This window comes from Eptatretus burgeri, chromosome 1 (assembly GCF_056783735.1).
Source record: "Eptatretus burgeri isolate ZD-2024b chromosome 1, Ebu_testis_v1, whole genome shotgun sequence".
NCBI lineage: Eukaryota > Metazoa > Chordata > Myxini > Myxiniformes > Myxinidae > Eptatretus > Eptatretus burgeri.
The window spans coordinates 85863123-85880622 of NC_140961.1; the positions used below are offsets into that span (position 1 = coordinate 85863123).

A 17500-nucleotide genomic window follows, 5' to 3' on the forward strand; every position below is an offset into this window, starting at 1 on the left:
CGTTGTTTTCATACACAAATCAGCAACACAGGTTCTTCAATATTATCAAAATCTCCATTATTTCGAGAGAAATTTGCTTATTTGGGGGATTTTGGGTGTCTGTAGTGAGGCAAAGTGATCAGAGCATGGGTGCTGACAAATTGCATCACATGACTATGATTCTGTGCACTGATTGAGAAAATGGATGTGTCAGATTTTTGCAAACAAGAGGGCATGGCATGTATCACTTTCTGAAACGAAGGGTTGAATAGCAATACATAATGCATGGGTTACATCGCATTTTGAAAAACAATGACTTGGAAATTGCAAAGACGGCACTGTGAGCTGCATCATGGCCTGCTTAGTTTAGTTTTGACAGGAGTGGCCTTTTTTTTGGTTTCTGTGAAGGAACCCTTCATATGGTTTCCTAAGGAAATGGCAGTTTCAGTGAAAGCAGTAGAGATCAGTGACTCACTGGACAGACAACACCGAAAACATAAGCAATCTTCACTCTGGAGCTTTCAAATAGAGATTAGTGCAAACATTGCATTTGCATAAAATTAAGGATGTTTCATGCTTTTGACCATCATTCAACCACATTTTAAAATCATAGCACTTGCACAATATCAGGCCAATATTAGAGATTGGTAAAGGTTTAAAAAAGAGGAATCATCAGAAAAAAAATTGAATTGTTCGAGAGCCGTCTCATTACAGTGAACAATGACCAATAGTTGGTGTGCAAGCCAGCACTTAAGCATCTGCAGAGAGATCATTCATGTACGTAATAAACAAAAATGATCGGAGCTAGGGGACTTCCTTGTGGAGCCTCCGACATAAATTGAGAGAGGCCAAGATAAATGGCCATTAATGTAAACAAATTGGTGCAAATGTTCCAAAAGTATTGAGGGTGGAGTACAAAATAAATTTGGGGAAAAAAATATGTTCAGAAGAGAATATGTAAGACATGGCCATCAATCACAAATTGTTTAAAAGTGAAATTCAAGGTAAGTTTCAATAACTGAGAATTACTAGATCTGATCATTGTAAAATTTTTCACTTGACATCCAAATATGAAAAAAAATATACCAATAAGCAGCAAATGCATCTCTCGTGAATTTCCACGCAATTCCTATGGAGGCTGCCTTGTCTTATTCAAGATTGGCTATGAAGCCCATACATCAGACATCAGTGGAAAAAAAATATTATGAGTTTTCATGAGGAATGAAAGATTTCCTGGTGTGGGATTTGTTCTCCTCAAGGAAAATGAAAGTTCTTTGTTTGTCAACAGCCCCGTTGAGTACACCCATAAAACAAAGATTGATGCAGATATTCAGAGGAGTCTTTGTCTCATGGAATGAAAAGCATATCTAGAAGCAATAGGCCTTGCAAACTGTTAGTGACAAGTTAACATCAGTTGGGCGCATGGCTTAACAAAAATTTGAGTTTTGTTCAAATGCACAGATAATATGTGCATTTATAATAGTGTGAACAAAAAATGATGGTGATGAGTAAATCAGCATTTTGGTTGTTTACCAAGCTGTTCAGCCAAAACACGTGAAAGGACTCATTTTTGCAAGTGCACTGAAAGTTGTGGGGTGAAATGTTGTAAGACATTTAATCACAAAATAAACCCACCATTGGGCACACATCACGACATTTACAGTGGCCTGCAAAAGTATTTACCCCCTCAAAAGTTTTCACATTTTGACACCACCTGAGTTTATTTCATGATGCTTTCAAATCAAACAATATGTAGAATCTTTACAAACTACTCCAAAGTGATAAAGCTAAAAAAAAATGCAGATAAAATATGAATGTTTGATGAGCAGAGAAAATCAGATTTTTTTCGCAGTTGCATAAGTATTCACTCCATTTCCCGAATAAACCATAAATCACTTCAGGAGCAAATTATTTGTTTGAAAGGATACAAAATAAGTGTAAGAGGTCTCACCAGTATGTAATCAGTGATTTAACTTAAAAATTAAGCTTTCCCACTTATCTAAGGAGTTTTAAGGTGAAACTCACTCGGTCAACCAACAAGGCGAACATGAAGACCAAGGAGCCTTTCAAAGAGGTCAGACAGAAAGTGGTCAGAAGCACTGTTCAGGAGAGGGTGATTTGAAGGTTTCAATTACTCATTATCCCTTTGACTTTGGTGAAATCCATCATTAAAAAGTGTATCATACCATCCAGACTCTACCCAGATCAGGTCACCCATCAAAACTCAGCAGCTGGGGAAGCAGGAAACTGGTTGGGATATCACTGTAAATCCCACAATGACCTTGAAAGATCTGCAAGGCTCTATATTAGAGATTGGTGTCAGTGTTCATCAATCAGCAATATAGCTTTCCCTTCACAAAGCCCACCTCAATGGACAGGTGGCAAGAAAGAAGCCATTAAGAGAAACTACGCATCTAAAAGCTCATATGAAGTTTGTGAAAAAGCATCTTAATGATATTGCAGGCATGTGGAGAAAGGTTTTGTGGTCAGATTGAACTTTTTGGTCTAAATTCAAAGTGGTATAATCTGGTGCAAACCTAACACTGCACATCACCCAGTTAACACCATCCCTAATATCAAACACGATGGTCGTAACATCGTGTTAGGGGGCTGCTGTTCATCATCAGGGACTGGCAAGCTCGACAGGCTAAAAGAGACAATGGATGATGCAAAGTACAGAAGATGAAAACCTGCTTGAGTAAGCCATGAATGTGAAACTGGGTAGAAGATTCACATTTCAGCAGGACAATGATCTGAATTACAAAGCTAACGTCACACTGGAGTGGCTGAATATGAAGAAAATAAATGTTCTTGAGTCGCCCAGTCAAAGTCCTGACTTGAACCCATTTGAACATTTACGGCGAGACTTGAATATTGCATCCCATCGACGATCCCCATCCGTCTTGGAAAAACTAAAGAAATTTTCACATGAGGAATGGGCAAAGATTTCTCCATCTCATTGTGCAAAGCTGGTAGAGATCTACCAAAAAGACTCGTAGCAGTCATTGCTTCAAAAGGTACTTCCACCAAGTACCGACCTAAGGGGCTAAATAATTTTGCAACCAGTGAATTTTGATTTGTACATGTTTTTTTGCAGGTATTCCTGACACGTAACTTCATTCAACTCTCAGTGTTGAGTTTGATCTCCTCAGTTATGAATAAAAAAGGTTCATTTTGAAAGAAAAAAAAAACAACTGAATAATTCATATAAATGTGGCATCATTAGTAGGGGGGTAAATAGTTTTGCAGGCCACTGTATATTGTGGTTTGTATGAAGCATCAATTTTTATCTATCTCCATTCCATTTTGTACTGAAAATGGTCAGTTCAGATTTTGTCTTATGATTGAGGCTCAAATGACTGCTGCAACAGTTGCAGTCACAGGTGGTTAAACATAAGGTAGGGTGGTCAAACTTACATTTCACCCATATAGACTGTATATAATTTGGCGAAAGTACCATACAAATTTTTCACTCTTGAAAATGATACCATGATAGTTTTACTATCCCGACTGCATATGAGACAAATGGCTTAACATTCATTCCCACGGACAGCTTGCTTTATGATGCGGAGTCCCTGCTTGGAATAATGCCAGTGACACTTTTATTCCAAATTCCATTGATAAAATCTAAATGCCAGGGAACTTAGGGGGTAAGGATGTTAGCACTGGATGACACTGCTGTCTTTCTGCTAGACAACCACATCCATAAATTGATGCAAGCAGACAAATTTTTAAAAAATGGAGTCATGCACAGAATGATTTTGGCCTTGGTGAAACATCAATGCAATCAATGTTAGCAGTTTGTGGAAATATACCAATTTTATGGAATTATTCATTGTTATTACCTTGTCTTTTATAATAGGAGAGACTGAGTAAAGGAGACGTATCATAAATGCAGACCCCGAGGAAATGGTGGGCATAGGAAAAAAACAATACTTCAGAGGATATATTTGGGCACATTCATGACGCTTCATTTTGTTTAGTGAATCAGGTTTCAGAATTTGTAAATTAACAAGACATTTCTTTAATGATTTCCTATTAGCCTGTTCTCTATTTTTTTCAGAGCTTATACACAGATGTCTTCGTCAACTGACAGTAAAATATTCGAGGGAAATTTACAAGGAAAGGTCATTTCAGCCATAATTTGTAGCCAATCGCACAGGCTCTCCTCTGTACGGTTATGGAAATAATTACGGAATCGAGAAATACACATGCAGGAATTGCATCAACAATTAATTGACACTAGATAGCGAATGTCCTTTTGGTGCAATAGATTGTCACATATAGTATGGAAAAAAGCAAGCAGGTTACAGAGCTAACAACTGAGACAATGCTCGATGTGTGAGTCATTGACTTTACATGCAAGTCCATTGCTTTAAAATGATCATTGCACATGTTACACGATGTTATATAGCTTAACAATGTATGATTGTGGAATGTTGTTTCAAAGTCTGCATTATTACCCACAATTCACCCAAGTACTTGGTTACCATTTTCAGAGATCATAGGAATTAGCAAGAACTTTTGGTTTCCCCCAGCTTATTAGACATGGTGTACATTGGTATATTAAATTGTTTTATTTAAAATATCCTCAAATTAAGAAGAAAGTCAATGTGAAATTTGTGTCAAACAACAAATACGACCATTTTGAATGAAATAACCATTCAAATGAGTTGGTCAGCGGTGGAGTGAGGAAAGCCTTGTTGCGTTTCCTTCACTCAGGCGAGGGTTCGATTCTCACAGCTTATTGGGCTGTAGATTTCAGCACTTAATTGATAGAGTGGTTACCTGTTCAGGATTAACTCTAACATTTGATATGTTCACGAATTCTCATGACAGTGGCATACATTGTCGTAGGGTTTGTGGAACTTCCCCACCTTCACCACCACCAATCATTCAAACATAGTGTTGTGAAAATCGCTCCTATGAGTTAACATTACCGAGTATACCTCAGTTATATCCTTCATAGGTCTTAGAATAAGTGTGATATTAGATATGCATCATTTATACAATGGAATGACGATATCTACCTATCCTGGTGTTTGTTTCCAAAACCAATCCTTGTTCCCTCTATAATCTATCTGATATTCCTTGGGGGGGGGGGGGGATAGCAGCCTTGCATGCCACGAAAGGCACCAGTGTAGGTGTGACTTGGTTTCTGGGGATATTTAGGTCAAGCCGCGAGGCGCAGAGGCATGGACTCTGCATGAGTGACGCCTACGTGGCCAATGGGAATGGAGCAGGGGAAGTCGGGTGAACTCATGGGGTAGGGGAAGGCCTGAGGTAATAAGGTCGGAGCGATTGCAGAAGTGAAGGGGTTCCCTGGAAATTGCAAAGAGGAACTTGCGTTCCTCACCTGCTCCTGGTGAGCCAGAGCCACGTCCTCTCTTCTCCTCTCCTCTCTCCTCAGCCCCAAGGCGATAGGATGTTTTCCATGCCATGCAACCTAAACTGCCAACAGACACCTGCATGACTCTGCCGGATTTGTCCCTGTATCTCTTCCTGTCTTGTAAATCTCTCTCTATATCTATCGTGGTATGATTTTCAGGTCCTACGATATATAATTAAGGCTTCCATTCCTCATTTGGCCCATGGGAGCATATGACCGGTATTGGTAAGGGGATTGTTAGTTACATCATTTCCAGCAAATACAACCCATCGGTTTGCTGACAGGAATATTAGGTGGTTGGGAGGGAGGGAGAAATGGAGGGAGGTCAGAGAGAGGGGTGGGAGAGAAATAGATAGGGGTGGGAGAGAGAGGGATAGGGGTGGGAAAGAAAGGTGTGAGAGTCAGAAAGGTGGGATAGGAGTGAGAGAGGCAGAAGGGTGGAATAGGGGTGAGAGAGGCAGAGGGGTGGAATAGGGGTGAGAGAGGAAGAAGGGTGGGATAGGAGTGAGAGAGGCAGAAGGGTGGGATAGGGGAAGAGAGGCAGAAGGGTGGGATAGGAGTGAGAGAGGCAGAATGGTGGAATAGGGGTGAGAGAGGCAGACGGGTGAGAGAGGGAGTGAATGGAGGGACAGGAAGAGGGGGGGGGTGAGATTCTGGCAGATGTGACACCCATCTGAACGTCCATCCAAGAGATGGCACACACTGATGAATCGCCATGCTTGTGAAACACTGGGATGACAGCTTATAGCTTAGTCAGGAAACAAACCCAGGCGAGACAGCCAAGAGCGAGCATGCATACTTCTCGGCAATCCTGCCATGATCTGGAATTTATTGCATCTTGAAAACTGAATTGATCAGAGCAGCAGTTCCGACTGCTAAAAAAAGAAGAATAAAAAAAAGCAGCATTCATTTGGCTAATTGGCACATTATTTGGCACTCTTTCCTCTCCTCGACCTCTGGAGAGTTGTATGGTGGAGAAGGGGGGTTGGGAGGAGGATAGTGCAAGGGGAGGGAATGTGAAGGAGGCATGAGGAGAGGGAATGTGAAGGAGGCATGAGGGGAGGGAATGTGAAGGAAGCATATGGGGAGGGAATGGGAAAGAAGCACGAGGGTAGGGAATGGGAAAGAAGCATGAGGGGAGGCAATGGGAAGGAAGCATGAGGGGAGGGAATGGGAAGGAGGCATGAGGAGAGGGAATGGGAAGGAAGCATGAGGGGAGGGAATGTGAAGGAAGCATGTGGGGAGGGAATGGGAAAGAAGCACGAGGGTAGGGAATGGGAAAGAAGCATGAGGGGAGGCAATGGGAAGGAAGCATGAGGGGAGGGAATGGGAAGGAGGCATGAGGAGAGGGAATGGGAAGGAAGCATGAGGGGAGGGAATGGGAAGGAAGTGTGAAGAGAGGAAATGGGAAGTGTGGTGGAAAAGAAGTCCATTTCCAAAAGTTGGATAAGCATACCAAAGGAAAATCTTTAATTTAATATATACGGAGGAAGAACATGAAATGATTCACTGAAACATTTGAATGGATTTCACTGAAACAGAAGCCTGAAGCAATTATTCCTCTTATTCACAATTTTACATTCCAAAGAATGGGAGGGTGAGACATTTGGCAACTCAACTACAAGATTAGCTAAAAAGCATTTGGCAAAATAACTCAAAACTGCAATACGTGTCCACTTTGCGTGTAAGGGAGAGAATGACACAATCATGGCAAAAGTTTGCAGTGTAATTAAACAGGTCACCCTGTTTCATAGCAAGATATAAATTTTATCAATATTTAGGTCAAAAGACTCTTGGATAAAGGGAAACATTTCTGATAGCCAATTCAACGATAGCATAAAAATTAAATATATAAAGTACCAGCAACAATTATAATTGAGAGTACATGAATATAATTATTTTTCTTCCACAGAAGGTAATGTGAGGGAAGGGAAATGGGAAGGCCGTGTGAAGGAAAGGGAAGGCAGTATGAGGGAATGGAAAAGGAAAGCAGTTTGAGGGGAGGGAATGGGAAGTCAGTGTTCGATGGCAATACTGGGGTGATAAAACACGTCCAAACTGCAGTGTTTTCTAACTGCCATGTTCTATATAAAACCGGGCAGAAGCATTTAAAAATCCAAACTAATGCTTTTTTGTAAAGGCCTGCATGCATGCAGTCCCCCCCCCCCACACACAAACACACACACACACACACACACACACGCACACACACACACACACACACACACACACACACACACACACACACACACACACACACACACACACACACACACACACACACACACACACACACACACACACACACACACACACACACACACACAAACACACACACACACACACACACACACGCAAACATTCCTCCAACATCCTCACGGTCTATACTATATGTGCACATGCACCGGTGATACCATTCACTCGCACACATGCACAGATTTCCCCACACCCGCACTGCATGGTGGCACGTCCCGGATCGCTTCAATGCCGCAGCACATCCGCTCCCCACAAGGCTTTGGCACTGCAGAAGTACATGGTTCCTGAGATGGTCGCAAAACCTCCCCCAGTTCCACGCTCCACGCGCCTGAGTTTGAGTTCAGATCGCATGCCTGTGAAATCCACGCACCATGCACACAAAACCAAGAACAGGCATGCACACACCCCACAGAGAGTCATTCATTGTTCCCATTTCTACCATGTCCATGTTTGCTGTCTTCGTATCTCTCTGCTTGCAGAAACTGACAACTATTAATATATTGCGGTAACTATTAGTATATTTATATTAATATTTCGTAATGAAAGCATGCACAAAACATTGTAAAGCAAAAAAAAAAAGCCTATTCCTTTGCAGCAACATGAAAGTTTCTCTTCACCTGCAGAAATTACCGACTATTAATATATTGGCGGACCGATAATATTATATTTGTATTAATATTTTGTAATGTAAGCAAATCGGCCAAAACGGAAAAAGCAAACTGCGTATGTAATTGCCGAAAAAGGACCCCTGTGGACTGTGCCGTCATGGATTGCAAAAGCAAATTATGAAGCACGGCTTCACTCATTGTAGTTACACTTTCTGCACATTCCATAATCTTTTCTTCACTCAATATAATCGTATGAACCGTTGAAGAAGTTAAGTTTAACGCATTGTTTAAATAAATACACAAGGTTATAAGAATCGCTAATTTGTCAAAATTTTCGGATTTGTTAAAATTTTCGGATTTCACTCCAGATTTCGATCAGATCTGACTTTGATCAAACAAAATTTTATTTTGTCCACCAGATCCCGATTCTTAAATCTGACATATTTAAATTATATACATTAATTATGTCTGGTGTTGGCTTTATGGCTAGAGTGTTGGGCTTGGGAACCAAGGATCCTGAGTTCAAATCCCGCTTGGTTGTTGAATTAATAGCAGGTGGAGTTGACTCTGCCTGTCATCCTTCTGAGGTTGGCATGAGTGCCAGCTTGCTGGTATCTTGTGTTGGAGTGGTGACCTGTCCAGGATTGTGCCCAAAAGCCCATGAGACTGCTTAGGCAGCAACAACGCTCTTTATCGAGTGCTTCATTGTTACCCGATGGATACTTTAGTCTGTGAGAGTCGATTGTGTTTCCAAATTGAAGCATGTTCGAATAGGCCGAACCAAATTGTGAATTGGGACCCCCATTGAGTGTGAGCGAGATGTCTGAAGATGTCCAAGGATGTGCCTGATGAAGGATATAATTAAATAAGGCCATTAATTATCTTCAAAATATGTTTTATTTAACCCAAACACCCAATTTTCAGTCATGAACTTCCTTGGAGTTTTCTTAGAATGCATGCAAAGTATCAGGTTGCTAGTTTTCATATTTTGGGAGTTATGGAGGAGACACTGACATGGAGAGATTCACTTACCTTGGCAGTGATATTCATGTCTCTGCTGGCTGTGAGCCAGAGGTCAATAAACATCTGGGTTGGGCCTGGGGAGTCATAGATTCACTGTATCATGGGGTGTGTGTGGTACTGTTGGTACCTGTGCAGGAGGATGAAAGGCTGATTCTTTAGGTCCTTGGTGCTTCCCCTCTTGCTCTATGGATGTGATACTTGGACTCTGACCAGGGATCAGAGATTGAGACTTGATTCCTTTAGCTGCAGGTCTTTTTGGAGAATCTTTGGCTATTGCCAAAACTGTGTGTTCAACGAGAGGTTGCTGAGAGAGACTCAAATGAGATTTGTTAACTGCATAGTCCATGAGCATCAGCTCTGGCGGTATGGACATGTGGCACGTTTTCGTGATGCTGATCCTGCTCACCAGATTCTCTCAACGAGGGACCCTCGTGAGTGGAGGAGGTCAACAGGCCGACCACATTCCTCATGGTTGCAGCAGGTTAATCGGTATCTAAATGAGATAGGAATGAGCCAGGTATCTGCCTTGGGGATGGCCAAACGAGGCCCGTGGAATACCAGCAGAAAGTGGACGCAGCATCGCACTGCTCCAGCACATGCTCCTATACCTGACCTATCCTGACACAGACACATTGACACACTGATGCACTAACATTTATTAGTATAGATTTGTTATTGTATTGCTTCTTTTTGTATATTACCTCCCCATGACCAAGGCATTCCCTTGAATTAAATACTAGTGGGGCAACCCAGCCTTTCTCGGTGGGTACCTGGCATTGCCCGGTGGGTACCTGACATTGCCCGGTGCTGTTGTAACCCTGTTGAAATTTTGAAGAAATCAATTTATTGTTTTTTTTCTATTTATTGTAGGCACCTAAAACACTTCCCTACACCCACTAAGGAATGGGGTCGGGGGTCATTTCAAATGACCTTTCACATAGCCACAAAGGCTTGAGCATGATAGAGCGATAAAAAAAATTCCAAGAAAAAAACCTTTTTTCAAAAGTTTGTATTTTTGCCGAAAACCCTCCCAGGCACTCACTGATTACCCTCTGAAAGATTGATGAAGATCTTTTCAGACATCCTCGATAAAAATGGCGACACACACAGATAGACAGACACAGACAAACAGCTCTCTTATTGCATAAACACCTGGTCTCAACACGAATTTGGGTCGTTGTGAAGTCATTGTTTCCAAGAGCGAGAATTGCTTTGCAATACATGTCCCCTTTCGATGTGATATTTTCTAATTTCAAAAAGGACATCACTCTGTGAAAATAAAATTGACAAAATACCCTGAAACTCGAACTTGTTACGTCACTTGTCATAATAAAGCCATGCACCAAGTTTCAGTTGAATATGTCAAAGGGTATGTGGGGAAAAAAGTCTGACAAACCACAGGTAGTACGGACGGATGGATGGATGGACAAATGCAAAGCAAGCCTATAGGCCTCACTGGTGAAACTGGTAGGGAACTAATAACCCGATGAACATACATGGAGCAAAAACATGCATATGGCATATGTGCATATATAATACATCGTGGTGATATACCCAGGATCATTCAAATTGCACAGGACCATGGGCGAACACCCAGGCTTGAGGCCTGCTGATCTGTGCTGCTTCATGCAATGGCAGGGCATGATTTTATTGGAGTGGAGTCAGGCCAGATATCCAGCCAATGGGTTTAAAGCAGTGGGATTGAGTCAGGGCAGCTGAACACTGACCCATGCATAATATGTGATCTTTTCTCAGTTTAAAAAAGGCATAACTGATAAACAAGCAGTCAGAGACTGGTACTTACGAAATCGTCAACTTGAACTCTGACCTTGTCTAATAAAAGCTGTCTCGAGAGAAGGTGGCGACGCAAACCAGAAGTTTATACGATGATTCTGTACCAAACCATCAAAATCCTAACATCGACTGAATCAAAAATCTCCATTTCTCCACGCAATTATTTAATATTATTTTATCAAAGTCACAAAACCATAATATTCGGCCATCCACCAACAATCTTTACATAATCCGACAGCTTAGCGAGTCAGGCATGCGACGATAACCTTCATTGGGATAAAAAATGACTTTTAAACACCATCTTTATCAAAAACCCCGTCAGCGCGCACACGCAAAACCTTTGCATGACTCAACGACGCGTCTGCTCGAGCGCGCTGCACCTTGTGACAAGCCATGATGCAGCGAGCGAAATATTTTTTATACAATCTTAAAACGTCTCAAAAACATCCGATTTTACCAGAATTTCAACAACCCAGTGTTAAGCATCCTAAGCGATTGCAAAAACCGAAGACAAAATTAAAATTGAAGTTAAAACGAACTCGTAATGTCGACTGAAGCAAAAATACTCCATTTCTCCACATGAATTTACAGAATTATGTTTGACCTCACTGTGACCTTGACCTTTGACCGATTTTGACCAAAATCTAACCAGCGCTAGCCATCACCCTCCTGAATCACCTGGTGTAATTTGACATAGATAGCTTCTTCCGTTCGAGTTATCGTGCCCTCAAACAATTAAACACACACAAACAAACAAACAAACACACACACAAACAGAGGACGGAAGTCATCAATATACTTACGAAATCTTTAGATTTCGTAAGTAAAAATTGATGAAATACCTGGAAACTTGAACTTGTTCTGTAACATAATAAAGTCATGTACCAATTTTCAGTTGAATATGTTAAAGGATATGGGGAAAAAAAACTGAAAAAAAACACAAGTGGCAGAGATGGATGGACAGATGGACAGCTGGACAGATGGACAGATGGACAGATGGACCAACGGAAAGCAAACCTATAGTGCCCTTTGGTGAAACTGGTAAGGGTCGAATAAGGAGAGCCTGTTGAGGGTTAAGTGGCTGTGGCAATTAAACACCGCACCTTAAGACCCTGCACACATCTCCAGCTTCACTCGGCATAATTAGAGATGAGGCGTCTGGTGCTAATTAGCATAGTGCTCGGCTGATTATGTGGCCTCAATCACACGCTATTGTGACAATTGGAGACGTGATCTAGCTGGGGGTCTTCAAATCGGTTGACCATTATAGTCGCATTGAAGCAACTTGCCGGACTCATACCAGGCAAGTGGCACAAACCGCTCGCCTACAACATTGGTGTTTGCGGCACCACCATAATTCTTTCACGTAAACTATGCAGTTTACTACCATCAGCATCAGATAAAATGGTCACTTTACCAGCACACTGCACATCAAGTATAATTCAGTGTAATACTGAATGTAGTTTTGTTTCATTGCATTTCACGCACCTGTCTGGCCTTTTTAAAAATACATTCAGGGAAGTGCACTGCATCGTAGGAGAGAATGTGCTCAAAACAAAAATGAGCACAAAACAGTGCTCACAACTTCCTGTAGATTTTCCAGGATTAGTCTTATTTCTTTGAGCAGATTCCATACAACAGCAGTCTAAGACAATTGAATAGTACTGAAAGGGACAACATAATGTGTGATTAAAAGGAACAAGAAAAATGTGCAGTAAAGTATAATCGAGTCCAGTATATATAAAATGAAAAGATTCCATTACCAGCAAAGATTGCAGGGATAAGTATGGAGGATTTATTTGGAAATGTTCATACAAGAGCACAATCAAAATTATCCAGAAGGCGAGATCCCAAAAGAGGCAAAAGTCATAGTCCGGGGCCAAAATAATACGGGCCTTCAAGGTATTGTGCAATGTGAGGCATTAAAATGGCACAAAGGTAAAATATTTAGTGCAGCAATATCAAATTTACTGAAAATTAAGAACTTTCACTGTGAATGCAATTTATGATGATGACAATGAAAAACTAGCTGATGGAGTGTTGGCTAGCGATGTGGCTGGAGTGGAGCTAAAGATGGACCTGGTGATAGAGAATGACTTAAAAGAGGCTCAAGGACTGGATGCAAAATTAAGAAGTCACTGATCGCATCTTCTTCTCATTGTAAGCCACATGGCATGTACTCTCCAGGGATACAAGTCATTTTTTAATGGCTTTCCTTTTGCTACAAATATCAGTCAGCAATTTTGTCTTGCATTTGACCAAACATTGACTATTTGTTTTGAATGGACCAACGTTTTGGAAATATTTGGCCATTAATTCAATTATTTCTTCATTAACCTCCTCTTGGTGTTGTGCAAGGTATAGGAGGTTCTCTGTTGTCAGCTCCTCATGATGGCTGTTAAGATGCTCCTGTATCTCCACAGCAGTGATTGGTTCATGCTTCAGACCAGGAATCTCATTGGCTAGTACAACAAGCTCTTCATTGGAAATTTGCATCACATCATCATGAGCAGAAAACTTACTGCATGTCAGCCATGCATTTCTCCAGAGGCTTCCCAGACAGCAGTCAGATACCCATACCCTATGCATGGACAATGTTGTATGTTTGCATAAGGAAAGATCACAATAAAGTTCTGCTGGTATTTAGCAATGCTCCAGCTGTGTGTTGTGGCATTGTCCAAAATAAGTATCACCATTTCTTTTGATGGGATGAAAGTGTGCAGGTTGCAGTCATTGAGAGGGACTGCACCCTTAAAACCTTTCTGTTATGGTGCCACAGAACCGGGGAGGTAGCGTTTCTGTTCTGAAATACCCAAAGGTATTTGGCCTTTCACTGAACAACAGACTTGTGCCAAACTATGCTTGCATAATTGGCACAGAACAGTGTTCGTCCCTCATTTTAAGATTTAAAACCAGGGGCAGATGTCTCTTCGCATGCCAAGATCATCTTTGTTTGACTTCCATTTACAAAAAAGGCCAGTCTTGTCTACATTGTCCATTTTATAGCATAAAGAAAATAAATTACCCTCTAAAGGGTGCTGCACAGTTGCTATGTCCATACTGTTACTTTCTTTCTGCATAGATGAAAAGTGAAGGTATTGATGATTATTGAAGTGGGTCAAGCCAGCCAGTGCTTGTAGTGAATAACCCTGCATTTTCTTTGTTGGATGCTATTGCAAGGCTGTTATAGATTTTCACTACTATTTAGTAAAATAGTGGACCAGAGATTGCAATTTTCTCTGCGTGCATATGCTGAAACCAAATCGCCAAAATCTCCTCTATTTGCTAGAACTTTTCCAATGTACATGTACACTTCTCCTGCTTGCATCTTGGACTCGCACTTCACTCCCAGTCACGCCTTCTCAATTGTCATGTGCCATGCTATTTATGGACTCACCTGATTTAACCTGCTCAAAAACGGGCAGATTCTCTGTGAGATTCCACACTTCATATGTGGCCCTCTCCCCACCACCACCCCCGCCCACCCTCACACCCTTCATCATCCCTGGTCTGACATTTATTGAATTAATATCTGAGTCATAATGCAAATACTAATCGTTGATGGTCAACTTCATAATTCAAGAGCAGAAGTTCACAGCCTGATTTCAAATCACAAGTCAAGCAATGAAGTGGAAAAGAAGAGGTTTACATGGACAAATCCAAACAGATGAAGACACTACACAAACACACATTAAACAAGCACATAGCTCGAAACCTCAGTGCAAGTTAATATGAAACGGCCAGTTCGAAACAAAGGCACATGATTTACATAACAGCAGATAGACATGATGAATGGATACATGCAAAACTGTCCCAATAAGTTTCAAACAGATTTCAAAGCAAGAAATTAAGACTAATAGAAAAATTAATTTACATAATTAAATACAGCCAATGCCATAGAATCAAATTTAGGAACAGATGAACGAACACTAATAAATCAAATAGTGCCAAATACGGTATTCATGTTAATGTTACCTCCAGTACTTACTAACAAAGCTAACCTTGACACAAATGCAGTGCTTATAACAAAGATAACCCCTCCACTAACCTGGCAGAAACCTTAACCCTAATCATAATCCTATTCCGAACGATTGCATTGTCAGTGCCGACTTATTCAGTGTCAACACAAAGGTACAGCTCAGAAATTTATACAGCTCTGAAAGTAGGGGTGTTGGGAGCAAAGGACGTTGAAAAAAAAAATCCAAAATGGTGGTTTAGTACTCGGGGTCGAAGAAACTCTGGTTTAGACCAAAAGTCAACTCCTGGCAAATAGTGATTTAGGGGTCTAAGAAACTCTTGTCCTTTTAAAAATTGAGGGCACTAATTATAGAAACAAACCCCACAACAGGTATTCAAGCCTTCCCCTATTCCTATCAGGGGATGTGCTATTTATTGACGTACCAGTTTCAAGTACCCTGTTTGGAGTCTTATTTACATCTCTAACTGAAACATGGAGTCCTGTCACAATTGTTTGCATGAAATATCTTTCACCAATTAGAACTTGGGTGTGTGTGTGTGTGTTTTTGCCATGTAGTATTCTATTCCTTTCAGCCATAACTGTTCTACTGCTACTACTACTACTACTACTACTTGAATGTAATGCTTGTGTCCAAAGGCGAGCTCAAGGTGTATGGAAATCACATGTGGAACACGGGGCAAAAAGCTTGCATGATATTGATTTCCAGTACGAATGGTTACTGTGAAAGCGTGGTCTCACGATCCTTTCATCTTTTTGGTGTTTTAATCAAGAAGGGACAGACAAGTATGACTTCCTTTACATTTATAGGCATCGGACTGATGTGGCACTTGCAGGTTAAATGCATGAAAACGAATCACAGTGCAAGTTATTAAAATACGACTGCACTCTGATGCAGTGTATTTCCATACGAGAAAGCGGAGGCTTCCCCATAATGTTCGTCTTTCATAGCCTCTTACCTCATCATTTCCACAAGAATTTTCAATATGCTAGAGACAGTTATCATTTTGGTGATGTCTTCACACAAACATCTGTGCAATCAACAATAAGCAGAGACCACTGCAGTGAGTGCTTCAATCTAATTGCTCAACTCATCTCCATGCATTGAGGCAGAGAACTTTGTTAAGGCAATGATGTCTTGATTTGCATTGCAATTTCCATGCTTCGTTATATTTAGATAAATCACCTCAACATGTTCAAACTTCATTTTTAATGTGGAAACAGAACATTTATATAGGAAGTGCATACCATGTGAACTAAGTATTTAATTAAACCGTGGCGGTGAGTATGCGGGATGGTTCAGCAGGCTTACCTTGCAGAGCAAGAGTCAATGTGGTGGAGCAATGCATCATGGCTGGAGGGTGGGGGTTGAGTTGAGGGTGGAAGGAGCAGCTAAGTGGGAATGCTCTTCTCATTGAGGGCAATTAATTCAGGGTCTAAATTACTGCCAGAAAATCTGGATGATAAAGCAGGGCAAAGGTTTGATTGCTGTTTGTTTTATGATGGCACAGCTGTGCTGACAGCCGCTCTGCCCCTTGACCCCAGTCTTCAACCATATTACTTTCTTCCTTTCTCTCCCACGTTTCGAATACAAGGAAACATGAAAAATCAATTTTATCCATCACGTCTGTGTTTTTCCTATATATTATTCTCCAAATATATCCATGTATTTTACTTGGATGTAATGTGCTACACATTCTATTTTAAAACTAAAGTTTGATACACGAATGAAACATCAAATTTCTTTGCAAACCTTCTCTTTATAATACATTATCATGTCCTCTGTAATTTTGTATTATCCATTGTATGTAAGAAAATTATTGTCACATGAACAGAAACCTCCCAACATAACACAACTACATCAATCAAAGCAGCTGAAGTCATGCAAAAGCTGAGACTTCAAGGATCGCCAAACTTACACTGATTTTTCAAAAGCCAGCGCCAAGCAGTCATTGCTGGCCTCTGTTCCAGTCGGGCTATTTCTACAGTAAATTTAACTCTCTGGTAATGCCAAATGGACCCGATCGTTTGCGCAAAAAAAATGGTGGCAACACGAGACAAGCAGTTTCCTCAATAGACATATAAATAATTTATAGCACAAGATATGGTGTGAACACAATTTCCAAACATAAAAATACAAGGCCTCCTCCACCTTTCGTCTCTCTGTGACTGACACACACACACACACACACACACACACACACACACACACACACACACACACACACACACACACACACACACACGAAAGCAGACAATTCAAAAATAAATAAAAAATCTCTCACTATGTCTCTCCGAAAGGACCATAACAATCCCATGGAAGAAGTCCTTTCATTCAAGCTTCTGGGTCTCACTATCTGCCATGATCTTAACTGGGAAAGCCACATTTCCAACCTGGCCTCCAAAGCCAGTCACCGACTGGGAATCCTCCATCATACAAAGTCCTTCCTCGGCCCACCTGAGCTCCGAACCACA

General features: G+C 41.0%; 1 protein-coding gene across 1 annotated transcript in view; it reads right to left on the minus strand.

Annotated features, from left to right (window-relative positions):
* The window catches only part of LOC147034894 (uncharacterized), a 23393-nt gene extending 12898 nt beyond the window's left edge, over positions 1-10495 (minus strand). The window contains exon 1 of the transcript XR_015060701.1: positions 7818-10495. The gene's annotated coding sequence lies outside the window, so the exon portion shown is untranslated. The remainder of the gene's footprint in view (positions 1-7817) is intronic.
* Between the last annotated feature and the right edge of the window lie 7005 nt (positions 10496-17500).